Source organism: Rhinolophus sinicus, linkage group LG01 (assembly GCF_036562045.2).
Source record: "Rhinolophus sinicus isolate RSC01 linkage group LG01, ASM3656204v1, whole genome shotgun sequence".
NCBI classification, from domain to species: Eukaryota; Metazoa; Chordata; class Mammalia; order Chiroptera; family Rhinolophidae; genus Rhinolophus; species Rhinolophus sinicus.
This window is the reverse complement of record NC_133751.1, coordinates 45,692,078-45,712,743: the sequence shown is the minus strand read 5'-3', so window position 1 is coordinate 45,712,743 and position 20,666 is coordinate 45,692,078. Positions and strand designations below refer to the sequence as shown.

Sequence of the window (20,666 nt, the reverse complement as noted above, 5' to 3'; positions counted from 1 at the left end):
TTAATTTTAAATGAACGAACACAAACTAACCACTGCAATTTCTGCTGCAAATCAAATCATGCACCCCGATTTACAAACAAACTTTTTAGCTTTCTCACATGTGCCATTCTTTGGTTGTGAATGTTCAAGACTGAGGCAGAATGGTCCTACAGTGGCTTCTTGTCAAACTCAAAAGGCACAGGAATAGATGAGCTGAAAGAAAGCAAAGAAATCCCTATAGATAGATTTAAAGCCCAAATTAAAATCATGTGGTATTCAATCCCATTTCATCTCACACCCCTATTCATTTAAAATGTCACTATGATTCTACTAATTTTACAAATAGCTTATGATTTTATTTCTTAGAGTATAACCCTATAAACTATATATAAAAACACATTATACAAATGTAAGTAAATATGGAAGTTTGCAATTTCCTGAAACAGATATGCTCATTGTGTCTTAATTTTAAATAAAGTTTTATAAAAATGCCACTCTGAGAACCTGTATACGTGGCTGACACTTTCCACCTCTGCACACTATTAAATACTGAATTGTCTTTGGCAGTATTCACTCCCAATGTACTTATTTATATGTTCTCCATTAAATCATTAATTGCAAATCAAGAAAGACTCTTGAAACATCACGTAGACCAAGTTTTAGGCAAACTATACCTCAAGTCATGATGATTATGAACCTAATCTATTTTTAAATATTTCCACAGAAGGGAACTGAGATAGGGTTTCCAGATTTAGCATATGAAAATGCAGGACACCATTTAAGTTTGAATATCAGATAAACAACAAATACTTTTTTAGCATAAATAAATATTTGGGACATAGTTATGTTTAAAAGTATTTGTTACTTATCTGAAATTCAAATTTAAGTGGGTGTTCTGTATTTTATCTGGCAACCCTAGAACTGAAACCCAGCCAATGATAATTTCTGTCAGATGACTCAATTTCTCTGCTATAGAATGCCACATCTGAAATCATTCATCCAAGAGAGAGGGTGGTCATAAGTTGACAACCGAGGTTAATTAAGAACTAATTGTTGGTCAGGTTGTCAAAAGTCAATACTTCTCTCTCCAGTGCAATAATCAATTCAATCAATACAGATTTTTAAAGAGTTTTAAACAAATATGATTTTGTAATTCTTTTTCTCTAGAAACACAATGGTGCTCATTTCATTTTCTATGTGAGATTATCTTTAATGGACAACATAAATGTGTTGCTAAGTTAAAAATATATAAAACATGAACCTTATAAATGCCAACACAAAAGGCAAGGTAGTAGATTTTTTTAATAATAAAGCATGTCCTTTTATGTTTTAAATTGAGTTAAAATTGAATTATCATCCAGCCTCCCAAGCCCATATTTCTCCAGTATTTTTCCTGAATAATATAGCCCATCTGATGGCCAAGCCAAAAATGAGTCATTCGCAATTTCTTTTCACTCTCAATTTCTTTTCACACATCCCACAGTTTAAAAAATTTGCTATATTTACTAATGCTGCCATATTAAATATTTACCATACCCTCGTAATAGATTTTTAACATGCCTTCTCTTGTCCAGCACACCAATCCAATGAAATAAGAATGGTGACTCTTATTCTACAGATGACAAAAAAAGAAGATGAATAGCTTGTTCAAGTTCACACAGCTAAGCAGTAACAGAAGCAAGACTAAAATCTAGATATATCTTAACCATTATGTTAATTCCACATAGCCAATTGGTCACCAAGTCTGTCAATTCTATTTCCTGAATATTTCTCAAATTGTTTCTATTCATCCCTATCCCAACACCTTAGTTTATGCCCTCATTTAGTCTTCTTAACTGCTCTACAATTTGAGGTTCTGTATTAGTTTCATAGGGCTGCCACAACAAAGAACTGCAAATTGGGTGGCTTAAACAACAAAAATTTACAGTCTCACAGTTCTGAAGGAGAAAAGTCCAAAATCACTGTGTCAACAGGGTTGGATCCTGGTGAGGGCTTCGAGAGAACAATCTGGTCCAGACCTCTTTCCTTGACTTGTAGATGGCCATCTTCTCCCTGTCTCTTCACATCGTCTCTCTGTGCATGCCTGTCTCTATGTCCAAATTTCCCTTTTTTATAAGAACACCAGTTATATGAGATTAGGAAACCACTCGACTTTAGCATGATTTCCTCATAACTAATTACATCTATAGAATGACCCCAGTTCCAAACAAGGTCACATTCCGAAGTACTAGAGGTTAGGATTTCAACTCTCTTTTTCCAAAGGGGACACAGTTCAGCTGATTTCAGATCCCTACTAATCTGCTCTCAACTCCCACCAAAGTGCTTTTCAAATTCAAATTTAATCTTGTCATTCCATTGTTTCTATATTTTCAAGGCTAAATCACAGGCTCCAGGATAAAAGGATACATTTGGGGTGTGGAGATAACAGAATTCTTTACAATCCATACTGTGCTTTTCACTTCAGTTGTATTTCTAGTCTCTGCACGCTCCTGTTCAGCCCTAACTCTCAAGTTTCAGACAGACAATAAACTTGACCTGTTCTCTTTTGCTTCTAGACCCTTGCTGGGGCTCATTTTACCAAAAACACCTTGTGCTTCTCCTTCACCTCATGTTTTGTTTATTTTTTATTTTTTCACATGGATCATGACTTAATTTAAAAATTAGCAAACGATACTATAGAAACATTGAGATGTAAATTTCTGAAATGCTGCATTTTAAATTTAGTTGGCAAACACCAACTTTAACTATAAGCATAAGGTTAGTCTTCCACATAGAAACCAGATACTAAACTGTAAAAATATATAAATAAATAAATAAATAAATAAAGCTTCCTATTGTTTGAAAGCACCAGTTTAAGCAAAAGACTGTAAAAGTACAAAGATCTGTAATACTCCTCGACAATACATGTGTAAATGAGTATTACTACACCATAGAAAAATGGGGCAGAAAATGAACCTCTGGGAGCCTACTGTGTACTACAGTATCTAATGGCAGAAATGCTTATGAAATACAGTTGCTAAGGTGCAAGGTTCACTACCTGTTCCTAGTGAAGTACACAAAAATATTTCTAAGGGTTAAATATCCATGTTGTCAAAGCACCCTGCGTCACAACTTCAGACAAAAATTGTTTTGACGAATTAATATTTTGTCTTTTTAATATAATCATAAAACTTACTGGGAATACCGAGCATAAATTAGGTTAGAATAAACTCGATGTGTAGGGTATCATTTCTTGGCTGTATTCATTTGTTGTTGCCAAACAAACATATTTTACTATATTAATGCCTTCACCACTCTATTTGTTACTTAACATCATCCAGCACATAAAGAAACGTCTCATCTTTTAGTCTGTTCTGCAATATCCCAGGTTTTTAGAAAGGTATTATAACATAAAATTGGGAAATTCCTATTTTGTGAGTTGGCAATTCCACTTGACAAAACATATTCATAAATATGGCCTGTTCAATCCATTCATTTAATAAATGATTTAATTTGAAACACCTAAGTTATTCTGCAGGCATCCGTAAATCCTCTCTAGGGATATCTCTCACTGGCCCTGCGTAGGTCAGATGCCCACCCCAGAACCAGTCACTGTGTCCAGAGCAATGAATTTGTGAATGACAGCACCACCAGAAGGCCTCAGCAGAAGAGACAGGAAGACGAAACACCAGCGCAAGACAGTGAAGCACAGTGGAAGGAACACACACTGGAGAATCAGTAGCTCTGCAACCGTCTTTGAAGACTGTTCTTGCCTCACAAAATCAAGAGTGAGTCCAGCTCCAATACTCTCTGCTCCTGCATGAAACAACTTTGCAATGACCTGCTTATCTAAATAATATTCTACTTTCTTGACAGAGGTGAATGACATTTGGCCTGAATGTAAAGTCTGTGTAACTACTCCCAAATACACAGACTGTCAGGAACTTAAAACAAAGAAATAGAGAAAATAAACTGGGAGAATTTCCTCACAGAGTAGGTGAGGCTTTAGTATCTCTTAAATCACAACACCAAGAATCTACTGACTTTCTACTCCCAAAGCCTACTGACCAGGTGAACTTTGATTCCTGTCCAAAGACCTAACTGAAACACCTGACCGATAAAATCCAGACCCTTTAGCAACTTACAGTTAAAACTCAGAGTGTGCCTCCAGCTTCTTCTCCTCCACCCCATTCAATGAACCCTGATTTACAGCCACACAGTATCTATGAACCACCATGTACTTTCATGGCTTTTTGACGTTAGTGATAACATTTATTAAGCACCTACTATGTGCCAAACATTGTTCAGGTGCTAGAGATATTGCAGTGAACAAGACAAACCCATGCCCTCAGAGACCTCACATTCCAGTGGGGGGAGATTGGTAATCACGATTTAACTAAATAAATAAAGTACCTGGCTGGGGTAAGAAGTAACATTAGAAAGGTGATCAGGACGTGACATCACTACTGTACATGAGTGACCTGAATGAAGAGAAGGAGCCCTCACCTCCATGAGAAGATCTGTGCTTGGCACTGGGCCAGGGATAGTATATACATTATGGGTAATCCTCCCAGCAATTCTGCAAAATGGGGATCACTAGGGGGATCCCCATTTTATTCTGAGAGGATAAGTAGCTTGTTCAGATTGCACAGCACAGCCCCCCTCTTAGACTTTGCCTTTCCTTCTAGCTGAAATGCTCTTCCTGACACTGTCCAACACACTCTTCCTTGTCATCCCAGACACTCATTTCCTTTGCAAAACTTCTGACCAGCAGTACTCCATTATTTCCCTTCCTCTCCGCAACCCAGGTGCAGGTCATTGCTTTTGCCTGTTCCCACAGCACTCTACATGGGACGTCTCTTGCCATGATAAATAAGTTCATTATGTTTTCCATTTCCATTCCAGGCTCCTCTCCTACACTGGTAGCTCCTTCAGGACAGGGCCCATTTCTTACTCATGAATGTATCTCCTACATCTTGCCCAAGGCCTAGAACATTGAAAATACTCAAGAAATGTTTGCAAAACAAATGCTGTTTGCCTACAGAATGAAATGGATGTGATGAAATTGCTCCAGACACAGCCCTGATGAGAAACACTGCCATTGGGAATGTGGAAACAATCAGAGGCCATGGATCCTTCTTCCCCAGCCAAACCACCATGGGTTCTTTACTGGAGACGAGCAGTGATGTTAAGACTAGAGAGATCTTTACGGTGCTTAAAATCATACAAGGGTAGCCACTACTGAAAAGTAAAAATGACGTTTTTGTTCTAAATAAAGATTTTTTTTTTTAAAAAATCAACCATGAACATATTTTTAAGTTTTCTAAAACTTGCATTTCCAAAAGCAATAGTTTTTTTTTTTTTTCCTCTTTGGTACCTTGAGTCAATTTCCTGGCTTGAGCATTTCATTCTTACACATTTCCCCATTGATACAAGATGCTTTGTTTATAGAACTATTTAATTAGCACGACCTTTATTTTTTCAGAGGAATCCCACTCTTTAAAAAAGGGGCTTTTAAATAGCATTGGAAATTTTTATTTTAAAAAATGGGAGTTGAAGTGCACGGCATAGAGCGTGTTGTAAAACAGGCAGTACATTATTATCACCTCCCACTCAGCACCATTTTAACTATAATCTCTGTATTTGAGTAGTTCAGCTAATTAACAACCTCGTATTACTGTAAAGATGAGATTGTCATGTTATTTGAAGTGGTTTTTAACAGTCTTTAAGCACTAACCACTCAATTTATTAACAGTTTGCTCTACCTTAAGTGAAGGAAATTACATAATTATTGTGAGCCTGAAAATGAGAAGAAATATATATTTTATCATTACCTATACAGAATGCCAAAATTTAAAAGATGTTTTTAAATATAAGTAAAATTCTTGAAAAAGCAGCACACGAATAGTTTGCTGCCAATGGCTTTTACAGGTATGTAACAATTTTCCTACACATTTCTGTTTAACTTTTAGCTTGAAGTGATCTAACAAAAATAGGGCAAGAGAGAAAAAAAACACACCTGTTTTGGAAGCAGAATAAGCAGTGGTTTAAAATGTGAACCTTGAAACCAGATTGGCTGGGTTCAAATCCTGGCTCTACCACTTATTAGTTCAAAGACCTTAGGCCTCACTTTGTCCCTCTCTTTCCCCATTTGTAATATGGTGATCTGAGTTTTAATAGGGTTCAACTATCGGGTTGCTATGAGAATTAATTATTTAATGCAGGTAAAGCACCAGAATACTCAGCAAATGCTATCATTAATTCGGTCTAGCTTTCCCTATAATACCCTATTTCCCCATGGTAGTACTTTACGGTATGATTTTCCTATGTTTCCAAGCTTGAGCAGCCCTTTTCCAACTCTAAAACTTTCTCACACCATCAAATGATGGCAGCTGTATATTTTTTATCTGTTATTTGAGAAGGGGCAAAGTCACAAAAAGCTACTCTGAATTTAGTCATAATTTTAAACAAAGGTATATTTTCCCCCACCCCATTAGCAATGACATACATTTGAAAAGATCCAGAATACACTCGAGGAAGACAGAGCAGAGCCCCAGGTCTACAGTTGAGAAGCCACAAGTGTGTGTGTACAGGCCTCACTGACTCCCCACCCACACACCGAATCCACTCACTCAGCATCCCTGAGTCTTATCCTCTTAGAAAGCTAATATTCAGAAAGAAGTGTATTCCGGTCTAATATGGAATAGATACTAAACAATGCTGTGAGATTCATTAGTCTTCATCTGAAGATTTTCCTATAAATCTTTTATGGCTTAACGATGAAGTTTTCTAAATGTTAGGTTATTTGGTTTTAGAAACAAACTGGACTAAGAGTCATAAAGTCACTACAAAGGGATGCTGGAAGAATTAAATGACCTAAGATATGTGAGGAGCCTCGCATGTGGCCTGGAACATAATAATGAATCCATAAATCCTACTTAAATCATTACTTTTCTCCACACCCAGGTTCCAAAGATGGCTCTACTAAAAACGAATAGCACAACATTGGCAAATGACGGCTCTGAGTCCTGGTGTCCTCTGTAAATTAGTAGGTAAGATAAGGACAGCTAAGGTGACTGTGCTATTCATTTGTCTGTTTGCTCCCAGAATCATTCCCACATATCTGCTGCTCTGTTCTGTATCACTAAGCGCTAATCCCTGCAAACTCCAATCGCAGGCACTCTTGCTAAAACTGGCTTAAAACTAGTTTGGCTAATGGGATTCAAGATCCTTATTCAAGAGCAGACAGAAAGCAGACTAGGGAATTTCTCCCCATCTCTCGGTTTCCAGAGTGTCTTTGGCCGTAGCTGTGTATCCTGTGTGATCCCAACTTTCACAGGTCCCAGGCAGTCCTGGCTTCTGGGCTTTGTAACACCTCCATCCTTTCCCTCCAATCCTAGGGGTGTTGGTAGCTTCCTCTTGTTGCTAATTTCCGGATTGCTTTCCTGTCCCGTTTGGTCTTTCTGCTCTTCCAACACCTTTGGAACTACTTCCCCATGTCACATCCCCTCCATCAAACTACCTGCCATGGGCTCTGTTTTTCTGACTAAACCCTGTTACAATCACTGACAGACTTTAAAGCTCTCTTGTCCTACCATAAGTTACATAGGGTAGATTCAGAACCTTACCTGCCGTTTTGCCCACCGTCCACTCTACCCAACCCCATACTTCCTACCCAGGTCAGATGCTCTTCCAATACTCTGCTGTATCTCTATCATTCCATTTAACATGCTGTGTCACAATGATTTATTTGTGCCTCTAAATACTTACTACACTCTGAACTCTTTGAGGTAGGGCTATCTTTCCTCTTCTTTATGAACCTAATGAAGTATTTGTGCATAGTAAGACTTCTGTACAAGTGTGATAAATGAATGAATGTATGAAAGGAGCTAACATTCCACAGGTCCAGATGTAAGCCATCTCTCTTGCTTCTTCTTGAGTGGAGAGCACCAGGAAAAGCCACCATTCAAATAGATCTCCCCCATTGGCCTGCTACAGAACCCAAACTGTTACCACAGAGTGCATTTTTTTATATGTGAGTCTCTTTGAAAAAGGTTAATTTCCCAGGGGAAGGTTAAGTCATTATCAATCAGTCACACTGCAGGAGGGATTAGTTTTATAGATTGTTTCCTATAGACACAGACTGCTAGAAAGGCATAAATCAGACAGAAGGAAAGCAACGTCCAGAGCCAGGAGTCAGCCTACACCACGCAGTGCAGTAGTCCCCGGCCCGGCCCACGTCATGCTATCATTCCTCATTTTGCAGAGGCCTCAGTTTGAAATTGGTCCTATAGAAAGCTGTGAATCTTTTTAGCTAGTGAATGAATGTGGAGAGAGGAGGATGAGAGGGGACAGCCCATGAGGAGGGAGATTGTTCTGGAGCTCAGGACTGAGATAGAACTGACTGAGGATTGAGGGTTGAGATAAAGTGTAACAAATGACAGGGATGGAATGAGTTGAGAAGAAAGTACCCAGAGATGATCTTGGGTGACTCTTAGCAAGAAAAGTTTACACGGTCTGAGCTGGGGAGAAAGAGCATCATGAGAGGGCTTCTCAACTTGACATTTGCCATCTGGTCCCATCTGAAGAGGTTATTTCAACTGGTTGTATTTTGATTTATTTTATAGGGAAAGTATCCTATTATCACATTACCAAAATTGGATTCCTGAAGGCCTCAGGATATAATAATGTCTTCATTCATTCATTCATTCATTTAACAAAATGCTATTGAAAGCTGACTCTATATTGGACACTGTACTTAGAGCCAAGAAGATGCCTCTCAAGTGTCAGGGGTCTAATTTTCTTTATAGACACAGTGAGAAAATGAATACCCATGGCTTAGGGGGCTTAGGGAAGAAAAGAGAACAGGAAAATGAACAGGGGTGAGAGACAAAGACAAACTTCAATTCAATCTTCATTCTATAACCTGAGACTATTTCATAGTTTAAGCTTACCCTCCATCAGTGGGGAAAGACATTTGTCTTTGAATGTCCATTTCCTAGCATAGCATCTGAATGTAGCTGGTCTTGAATAAATATTGAATGAATGATGGATATATGGACATATGGATGTATAGATAAATGGATAGATTAAGGATGAATGGATGAATCCACTTCAGAGCACAGGGCTCTCAGAATGGTTAACAAGTTCTCATTTACAATCTTTCCAATTTTTTTTTTCCAGATAAAAGAATTTATTCTTTAAAGTCAGTACTTCTGGGAAATGTAGAAAGTTACTTTAAATCTTTTTGGAATATGAAGGTAGCTACATATATGAATGAAGGGAATGAATAGATAAATGAAATATCACCTCAGGCACTTTCCTCAGAGGAGTCATGCTTACCTGGATTAACATTAAAATCTTGCAGCAAATGTCTCCCAAAAATCTGTGACTGCTTTTTCTTCCTTACCAGCATCTTCTCTACTCATTTTATAACTGTAAATTTGCTCCTGATTTAACATCGATTAGACACCCACACCAAATTACAAACACTTACACCCACACCAAATTACAAACACTTACACCCACACCAAATTACAAAAACTACTTCAACCTCAGATACTCTCATCTAATTTTTGTTTCAAGTCATTCTAAAAATCACATGTCTTTGTGCTCCTGGAAATGATATCGTGTGTGTGAGTGTGTGAGTGTGTGTGTGAGTCTGTGTGTATGTACCTCTATATGTGACTGCCTAAATGATCGTAAATAATTTCCTGGCCATAGATCACTCTAAGCACCTGGAGACATGGGGAAACCTATTCTCTTTTCCATGAACACTATGCACCTATTCTCTTTAGGGTTTACATCTGTCTTTGTCCAGGATGCAGAGACACAGCTGAGAACTGACATCCACCAAGTGAATGGGAGGAGAAGGGGCAGGCTTGGAGTTGGAGTGGCCCAGGGGAAGTTCAAAAAGATCGCTGGGACTGAGAATTAGGAGTGAAGGCTCTTAGCAGTCACATTAGGAAATCATTTAAGAAAACTTTTTATTTTTTTTAAGATTTTATTGGGGAAGGGGAACCAGACTTTATTGGGGAACAGTGTGTACTTCCAGGCCTTTTTTCCAAGTCAAATTGTTGTCCTTTCAATCTTAGTTGTGTTGGGTGCCGTTCAGCTTCAAGTTGTCCTTTCAGTCTTAGTTGTGGAGGGCACAGCTCAGTTCCAGGTCCAGTTGCCGTTTTCTTGTAGAGGGCACAGCCCACCATCCCTTGCGGGAGTCAAACTGGCAACCTTGTGGTTGAGAGGACATGCTCCAACCAACTGAGCCTTCTGGGAGCTCAGCTCAAGGTGCCGTGTTCAATCTCTTAGTTGCAGGCGGTGCTGCCCACCATCCCTTGCGGGACTCGAGGAGTTGAACTGGCAACCTTGTGGTTGAGAGCCCACTGGCCCATGTGGGAATCGAACCGGCAGCCTTCGGAGTTAGGAGCATGGAGCTCTAACTGCCTGAGCCACCGGGCCGACCTCAAGAAAACTTTTAAGCAGGCAAGTGTTGGGATTTATTTCTTTATAAGATCACTTTGGGTGCTGTATGGAATGGTGATTGGAGGGCACGAAAGCAGATGAAGGAGATTGTACCATAACAGGCAAAAGTGAAAGAAATCTAAATTCAGTATTTCTTCCCATTAAGTTTCAACCAGTATTAATCCATTTTAATCTAATTTCAGTTTTCCATTTTACTTTGAGGTGAAAGCCCTGAACTTTGCACATCTTGGATTCTAACATCAAATAACCACAGACTCAGGCATATCCACTTCTTTCTGTTGTTTTTGTCCAAGTATTTCAAAGCCTCAGGGAGTCTTGACATCTGTCGCCTTTAAAAACCTCCTAATATTTACAAGAGAGAAAACCATCAGTTTGTTACCTTAGCTCTTCTACTGAGTTTGAGTTTATTGTGTATTCCTCTTTCAAAGAGTAGTTACTTGCTATAGACTGAATGTTTGTGTTCCCCCTAAGTTCATATGTTGAAGTCCTAACCCCCGATGTGATGGTATTAGGAAATGGGGCCTTTAGGAGGTGATTATATCATAAGGCTGGAGCCCTCATGAACAGGATAAATGCCTTAAAGAGTCCCCGGAGAGCTCCTCACCGGGGTAAAGCCATCTCTCACCAGGTAAAGAAATAGCCAGAAGATGGCTGCCTATGACCCAGGAAGCAGGCCCTCACCACCCACGGCATCTGCCCCCACACCTTAACCTTGCATTTTCCAACCTCTGGAACTGTGTGAAATAGAATCCTGCTGTTTAGAAGTCACCCAGTCTATGGTATTCTTTTATGTCAACCCGAACAAACTAAGACATCACGCTCAGAGCTTTGTTGTTTCATGCTTTTGTTCCTCAACAGGCAGGCCGTAACTACACAATCAGCCCCCTAACCCAACCCTGCAAGGTCCTGATGGTGGGAGCCCTACATTCTGCCCAGCACACCACCTCCCTTCGGTCCACATGGCCTCTAGTTTGTTCCATCCCTTGGCATCTCTCTTCAATGGTGCTGCAAGAGCCTCCTGGCACGTCTAATACATGCTGGGAGAGACAGTCAGCTATTCTATTCAAATACTGAAAAAAACAAACCTGTTGGGCTCAAAAGAAATCACTTTCAGCAGTGACTTCTCCATTGCCAAGTGTGCCAAGTCTCACTATTATGAATCACAACAGACTTTAAATATTTTTTTAAATATAAATTTTAATCACATTACAGTTACAGAACTTATAGTCCAAATGCCTTGAAGGCTTCAAATGGAAATGTCCTAACATGTTGTATACTAAGCTGTGAGTAGTTCTTAGCTTTCTGAGTTTTGTAATATTTTTACTACACTTTCTTAAAACATGATATGCTGTGAGATTATAATATGCACAGAGTTTGTAGTTATTGAGTTTTCTCTTTTTCCAGAAAAGACTTTGATTTTGTTGAGACTCTTCCCTTAAATGTATAGATAGATATATGTTTCTACTTCATAAGCAAAACCAGGGCAACACCCTTAGGGGTTGTGGGATCATTATTCTGAACACCACCGGTCACTCTCCAGGACTATAGCCGAACACCTCAGACCCGATGAGAGTGCGCTAACCGAAAGCACCCAAAACACAGAAAACGTGCATTGTTCTTTTTGTGTAACTTCCCAATGATAGTTTTGTTATTCTCCTAAATAGCATACTGCTTTGGCTGTGAGAGTGTAAGAACAAAGGTTTGGGGACTTGAAAAGACCCCAATTCAGGCCCCTCTCTGTCCTTCCCGGCTGCAGGATCCTATACATGTTGAGCTCTTTGCATCTGTTCCTGTGTCAATGTCTAATAGTCCCCCGTTAGCCACAGGGCATACATTCTGGGCGGTAGGTGCCTGAAACCACAGAGAGTACCGAGCCTTATGTATACTAAGCTTTTCCTATACGTGCGTACGTATCTATAATAAAATTTAATCTATAAATTAGACACAGTAACAGATTAACAATAACTAATAATAAAATATTACGGTTGTTAACAATACACTATAATAAAAGTTATGTGAATGTGGTCTCTCCCTCTCTCTCTCTCTCTCTCTCTCTCAAAATATCTTATTGTACTGTACTCACCTTTTCACTTAAAGGAAGAACTTTACAGCATCTCTTTGGCATTTGAATTGCCAGCATCACTACTCTTGTGCTTTGGGGCCATTAGTAAGTAAAATAAGTGTTACTTGAACACAAGCACTGCGATACCAAAACAGTTGATCTGATAACCGAGATGGCTACTAAGTGACTAGCAGGCAGGCAGTGTATACAGCATGATACTCTGGACAAAACCAAAGGGATGATTCAAGCTCTGGATGGGATGGAGCTGGACAGCACGAGATTTCATCACATTATTCAGAAAGGCTCACAATTTGCAGTTTTTGAATTGTTTATTTCTGGAATTTTCCACTTAGTATTTTTGAACTGTGGATGACTCCAAGTAGCTGAATCAGATTTGGTTCGACTTCGAAATAAGTACCCCCACAGATAAGAGGGTACTACTGTAATGGGGATGATAGTACCCACCTCCTAAGAAAGGGAAAGAAGGAGAAAACTCATTGGGAGAACATATGTGAAGTACTTAGAACAGTCTAGGTACAGAGCCACGCCCTAATTAACGCTGGCAGTATTATTAAAAGGAAAACGTTTTCAGATTCCAGAAAACAATCCTATTTTAGGCAACATGTTCTAGAGGAAAGAAGTGAGTCAGGAGATGTGAATCCTATTTTGGGCTCAAGAACTGAGTCACAGGAACCAGCCATTTCCCTGAGAGTTTGTGAGTTGATTATAATATGGAGAAAAGTATTATTTTTTGGTTACCTGCGTGGATGCACGGAATACAACTTTTTCCTTCTACAAATGAATTGTATAAGACATAATTTTTTCAATCATGTGGGCCTTTTTCATTGGTTGTGGGGTGAGGAGAGTACTTCAAACCACTTTCTACTCGTGTTGTGTGTGTTTCTCTTTAAACTCTATCTGCTCTTGTCAAACTGTCAACTGCCAAAGCTAGTCAACAGATGCAGACCAAACACTGTGTTAAAAGCTATGGAAGCTGTGAAAGCTATAGAGATGCTTGCAGCTACCAGGAAACAGGAAAACTTTGAAATCAGCAAAAGTAATTCCTAAAAAATTCTCCTGCCAGTACCTTATCACTCTGCTTTCCTTTCCCTGTGCTGTGCATACTAAAAAGAAGAAGGAAAAGAGAAATAATCAATTCTCTGAGTTTCTTGTGATAATATGCTCAGAAGTGGTTTCTCTGGGGTCTGAGGAGATGTTCTTTGCAGGTTGAATAATATGAATTCAATTCTTACCCAACTATTGAAACATCATTTCAAGGAACCAATAATAGTATTACCTTCCTTCCCTTCCTCATACTTATCCCACACTAACTTATCGTTAGTTGGGATTGCTGGGGGTTGCTGAACACTTTTAAAAGCTTTTTTATTCTGATGAAACTTTAGTTTTTGTAACAAAGCTTATACAGAAACCACAAAAATTGGAAATTATTAATTAAACTACCAGGGGAGATCTCCAGAAAAGTTTCAGAATTAAAACATTATGCGTTAGCTTTTAAAGACTTCAGGATTCTCTGCTATAAAACGATAAATGTTCTACCCCCCAAAATGGGTACTGTTGGTTGAGTCATTATTTCATAGCACACACCGCTGCGTCTGTTCATTCACTGAGGACTATCACTGCGCTGGGAAGGCATCAATAGGGACAGAAAACAACGCGAGGAGACTGACATTAACAACAGCAGCAGCAACAAAACAATCACTGAGAAGTCGGACTATAAACTCCTGTCTTTTCCAGGAACCACTGGCAGCAAGCTGTATGAACTATGTATTTATCATTTTATATTTGCCTACAGTGACACCTGCTGGAAAACACTGTTGAAGCTTTAAAATGAAAATAAATTTAAAAATAAAATAAAAACCAAGCTTTGAAAACACCAAACATTATGTTATTGTTATTTGTGACTGAAAAACACACGGCTTGCACTTCAACTGAATTTCTGGTTCTGCTTTTGAATTTTCTTTTTTGGTGTAAACTGAGAAACTAAAATTCAATTCCACTTGATGAAATAATTATTTTACCAGTATGAGAGAGTTGGAATCAACTCTTACATAATGCAAACTTTTAAAATGGATGCATGTATGAACAGTTTAGTTGCACTATTTTGCTTCCTTTTGAAATACTACTTCAAATTTTACATATCAACTGCGATGTGATGTGATTTTTTTAAATCCTGCTTAGGATTAAATATCAAGATATTTAATACTGTGAAAATATTTAATAGCTAGCACTTTCCTGGGCAGCATTAATGCACAAAGCCATTTTGTGTTTGGGTTTTCAAGTTGCTTTTCTACATGCATTAGGTGCCAGTTACCCTGTCCATTAAGCAACTAATGTGGATCTTATGCAAAATACCTTTGATTTCAACGTAGACTTTGCATACTAAGAGATTTTGCATCTCCAAATGGCATGAAAAGGATTTGCGCACCTAAGTCCCATTACCATTAATAAAAGTCACCCACAAAAATTCTGGCATATTAAGAAGACGTAAGCATTTACTTGGACAGGTCTCCTTCAAGAAGTCAACCTTACCCCAGAATTTGGTATCTTACACTTTTCACCAACATAGGACACATTTGCAAAGCAATACCTCTATTCCTGAGTTCAATCACTTCAGTTGTTTCAGTATAGGCTGTTGGTGGCAATTTCTCCCATTAAATTTTTTTTTTTTTTTTAAATGTAAAAGCTGTCATCAAAGTCGAAGTTCCTTTTTTAATATAACTCTATGGGGTTTTTTGTTTTTGTTTTTGTTTTTATGTAAACTTTATAAAGACTGGCTCCAGTTCATTTTTAACTGTACTTCCATTCCTGTAAAAGCTAGCATTAGGTTTCAGAGAAGATTTGGTTAGACTTTGAAATAAATATGTGCCAGACACAGCTCATTCTCCATATTTTACCATTCTACCATGGCTGTTCTTATGGGAGGAAAATGTATATTTGCTTAAAAGTCACAACTCATAGGGAAACAAATTTTCTCTGGTATCTTACATTAACCTCCATATTAATGCGTTCTCTCATTCCTTCAGCACTAAAGACATGTCTTATAAACTAGTGAAGATGCCAATGATTTGTGGAGATGGTATAGCCCGCTTATCATTTTATATATGAGAAAACCTTGGGCATAGAGGTAGACAGTGGTCAGGCACTACCACAAGAAGCCCTTGCTCAATTAGCTAGATATTCTCAGTCCCTACTGAGTGCTGTAGCTGAACAAAGCCAGTAACCTTTTTATCTCTGTCCACTGCATCCTAAAGTGGTTACAACGACCTTTAAAAAAAGAGATATAGGTTTTCTCCAGGTGCTCACAGAAGCTTTAGCTACAAACTTTCAAAATATTTAAGTCTCTCAAAGTCTTTTCTCAATTCCTGGGATTGAATTTTCCAGGCAGATTTCTCTAGTCTTTAAACTCAACCCCAATAACCCCACATTACAAAAGAGGGGAGACTGAGGTAAGCTATAGAAAATAGAACCCCTTCAGTCCCAGGAATCACAAGAGACGTTCAGAGAAATCTTAGATTTCTTACCACACAAAGGAGACATTTCATAGAATGGGATTTAAACTCAACCCAATTAAGTTTTGCACTTAGCATATATAGATTTATATTAACACTTGTTTTAATTTTATATTTATGCTTATATTTGTAAATTGGACACCAAATTTGATATTCAGTTTATTATCAGATTTAAAAACACCCAAATCATTAGAAAATCATTAGAAAACTACATTGTCAAATCATTAGAAATTTTATCAGTGAAATTAATTATTCCATGTTTATCCATGCTTTAAAGGGTTAATCCTCAAGCGGAGTCTACACAGATTTGGGGGAAGGGTGCTCTGCATGTTTTTTCTTACAATATTTTAATCTTGGGGTCTCATTGTTATGACAGTTCAAATTAAAATCATGTAAGTATCTTCTGAATGACCCCTTCGAACTGTTGTATCATTTCAGTGACTGCATTTCTTTCAAGTAATTTTCTTTGTGTTATAGTCTGACTGAAAAACAGAGCAAAGGCAGACCTAATGTGTAAGTGAATTTTATCCTGTGAAGAACAAGTCACATAATGGTATACTATATCCAAACTAAGATTTTTCAATAATTCCTCTAGAAAAAAGTAGTGGAAAAATTGAGTCATTCCATAATGGTGTAGATATCTGTTAACTTTTTATGTCTTACAGGTCTTTCTTTTGGGATTTGTGGTAGGCTTGAAAATTAAGCTACTAATCCTCTTTCCCTGGAATTGGGCATGTGACCCAGGCTGGCTAACAGAGAATTCAGTGATTGTTTCAAAAAAGAGCATGTGACCCAAACAAGCCAATCAGAGCCCTTTTGGGTGGGTAGCTATGGATGCTGAGAAGGAGATCTTTTTTTATTCTGGGATGATCTTCGTCTGTAAAGATGACTTTGTCCTGGAGCTACCCATGGACCATCTTTGCTATCAGATGGAGAAAGATGAAGTCTGTCTGAGAATGAAGTTATCAGGGAGAAACCAGGGGCAAAGGTAGAGACAGTTTAAATAAAAGAACTATAACCTCTGGGTCCATCCATTTCCTAAATACTAATTTCATCTTCCCAATTATGTGTATGTGATCCAATATATTCCCCCACTTTTTTTTTGGCTGTTATCTTGCTTAAGCTAGTTGTAGTTGGGTTTCTGTCCCTATAACCAAAAGGGGCTTGACCAATGTACCTGGCACAGAACAGCATATCCACACACAATATAGTAGAACGTGCATTTTATAAGAGTCAGTGCCAAATTCACATTCTTAAGTGGCCATTTCATTTCAGAAATATAACATCATTTGTTATATTAACTTTGTTAATACAAATAGTATTGGGTTCATAGTTTATTTACATTTAATATATGTTTAATTTGGTTTAGTTTTATAAACTATAAACACAAAGAATTTATAGTTTTATGTTCTCTCATATTTAAGCAACATTATAATAAAAGTCACTTAAGTCCACACTAGGTGTCTACAATAATTTCCCCCCTTTAAAAAATGTTTGTCCTTACATCAACTTGAGAACATATTCTATTAGTGAGTCTAAGAGAAACAAGCACTACTTATATTGTTGGCAGGCATGCAAAAACGATACAGTCACATATGGAGGGGAATGTTCCTGTGCCTTTAACCATTGGGACCTACCCCAAATCTACTTTTTGGAATCTACCCAAAGATAAACAAGCAAAATATGAAATTTCTACGCACAAAAATGTTTATCATGCCACTGTTTATAATACCAAAAGATTGGAAATAAATCAAAAGTTCACGAATAGGGGACTGGCTGAATATGATATTACCACACAGTGGAGTGCTATGCAACTGTAAAAGGAAATGCGCTAGATCTCTACATACTAACAAGGACTGACTTCAAAGATCCATAATTAAGTTTTTCTAAGAAGCAAAGTATAGAGCTATGTTTGTGGTATGCTCTTTTCTTTTTGTAAGAAAGGTAAAGGGGGATATTCATGTGAATATACAGTTTTGTTTATGTTTTCAGGAAATAACAGATGGATAAACCAATACTAATAAAAACTCTCTTCTGTGGGAGAGGAAAGAGGGAATGTGGAGGAGTGGGGATGAAAACATTTGTTTTAATGTATCTTTTTAATCGATTGAATTTAGAACCCTGTAAATGTTTTACATAATTAAAATTTGATCAAAAAGGGAAAACATTTCTTTTTAAAATAAAATGGCAACAAATGAACTGAACTCTATATCAACTTGGTGGCATAATCCCAAAGAGAACAGAAATACTTGAAATAACTTCAAAACAGAATATTACCGTGTTTCCCCGAAAATAAGACCTAGCCAGATAATTAGCTCTAATGCGTCTTTTGGAGCAAAAATTAATATAAGACCTGGTATTAATTATATATATATTATATTATATTATATTATATTATATTATATTATATTATATTATACCATATCATATCATATTATAAAGACCCAGTCTTATAGTAAAATAAGATCAGGTCTTATATTAATTTTTGCTCCAAAAGATGCATTAGAGCTGACTGGCTAGGTCTTACTTTTGGGGAAACAGGGTAATTGTATATCTCTCACTGGATATATTACAAAGACAAAGAAAACCTGAAAAGAATCTATACATTTTTCATCTTTGAGAAACACTCTTGATGCATTAAAGTATCTTCATATAGACTAACAACGTAGCAGTAATAGCGAGGACACACATAGAAATGCTTCCCCAGGGTTGTGTATGGTATCACTATAGTCCAATTTCCTCAAGCAAATTTGTTTCCCTGCCTCTGAATCCACTGTTAGGTTCTACAATTGTTCCATCTATTATGTTAATCATATCTACCTTATTATCTTAAGAATAAAAGCATAGATTTTGGAGTCAGAGACACCTTTGTTCATGCCCCAGATCCATCCTAAATATCCATGTAGCCTCAGGAAATATAATTAAGCTATTTGAGCTTTAGTTTTCTCATCTGTAAAATGAGCACAGTATTATCTGTCTCCCTTTTACCCAAAATAAGAAAACCTAATATCTGGATAAGCTGCCTCCCTATTACTTTCCTTTTGCCATCCTCTCTCTAAACAGCAGAAAAATTACCTTTATCAAGTACCACTGCAACAGCTTTCCAGAACGAAAACTCCAAATTTCTCCCAATATTTACTCAAAATTCAAAACTAAAGACAGCATTTTTCTCTGCCAATTAGTCCTTCTTTTTCTTTCTTGTTCTTAACTCCAAACACATTACTGCTGTATGTTCCCAGCAAAATAACAACTCCCCTCACCATATTTTCTGTCAGGCTTGGAGACTCCCCAAGAAACTGATGCTCTATAATAAAACTTTCTTAGGTCAAACAGACTGTCCCCTAAAGCAGCTGAAGTGACAGACCTTGCAGGCTTATGCAACCTTGTTATATTACAGGAGTCTGCATTTGAGCCCAAAGGCAATATTTGAAATATATCTGTGATTGGTGTTTGGCTACAAGTTTTAAAGGAATCTGAGAGGTCATTTTCATCGGGACAGTCCAGCCACTGATCACCTGGTCACTTAGATAATGATCAGGACTACATCTGCGGCCACATAAGAGAAGACGCCCAAGGCCCTCCTCTACAAACCAGCCTTGGAAAGAAGAAACGGCCTGTTTCTACCACTGCTTATCTCCCTACTGATCAGCTGACAGAAGTGCTGTCCCCCTCTGACTGGACAAGAAAAGACCCACTTTCCAAGTTTCTTGCAACTGTTAGAACAATTCCACCTACTCTCTTCCCCTCTGATGGGCACAAAACCCTGTCTGGAGTGGTGAGAAACTATAACCCACTGATCTTCTTTAGTTAGAGAACCTTCCTTTACCTTGGGAATGAGAGGAGTTAGCAACGATGCTTATACATACTCTGTGAGCCTGTATCTCTTCATAAATACACACTCATTTAAAGGACCACATCTCAGATGCTAGTTTCGTTTCTAGAATTTGAAGAAAGTTTACGGTTAGACTAACACATATTCTGGACTCACAGTTTGTCTGCTTCTGCTTCCATGATTTAGTTGTTACTCCTTTTCTTCCTGAGTCTTCTCTATCCTTGCCTATCAAATAATCTCATCTCAGGCCTTCTAGAGAGGCAGAAGTAAGGCATCAGGATTGCTATCTATTTATCTATCCCCACTCCCCACTAGATAACAGATTTTTTTCTAAGGACCGGGGACTTGGCTGCTTCTCAGTTCCCCACAGCATTCTGGCCCCAGTAGTCACTCCATAAACATTGGTAACTGACTGAGTTGTTTCTTTTGCTCTGATTTCTTATTGAATAAATATAAAAGGAAGTGAAATACAGCAACATTGAACAACAGAGTAAGAGAAGGTATCTGAACAAAGCCTCTGGGGTGTTGACATGAAACCTGAATCTTTACTCCTTCCTTATTTTGAATGTTTAATGTCAGACTCAGAACTTTATTTTGTCCTTATATTCACTTAACTACAGTCCAAGATGCAGGGAATGGCTCATATAATTGTGGTTTTCAGATTTTAAAAAGTTGGATGAACATACACTATGTACTCTAACCTCTGTTTAACAAATAATAAACCCCAAATGAAATGATGAACAGGGAAATATATGACCACTTCCCTAATTACACTCTGCACCAGCCCACTGAACACACCTAA

The 20,666-nt window shown here is 37.9% G+C and overlaps 1 long non-coding RNA gene across 5 annotated transcripts in view; it reads right to left on the bottom strand.

Moving 5' to 3' along the window:
- Nucleotides 1–20,666, bottom strand: part of LOC109450257 (uncharacterized) — a 641,742-nt gene that overhangs the window by 454,451 nt on the left and 166,625 nt on the right. The window lies entirely within an intron of this gene.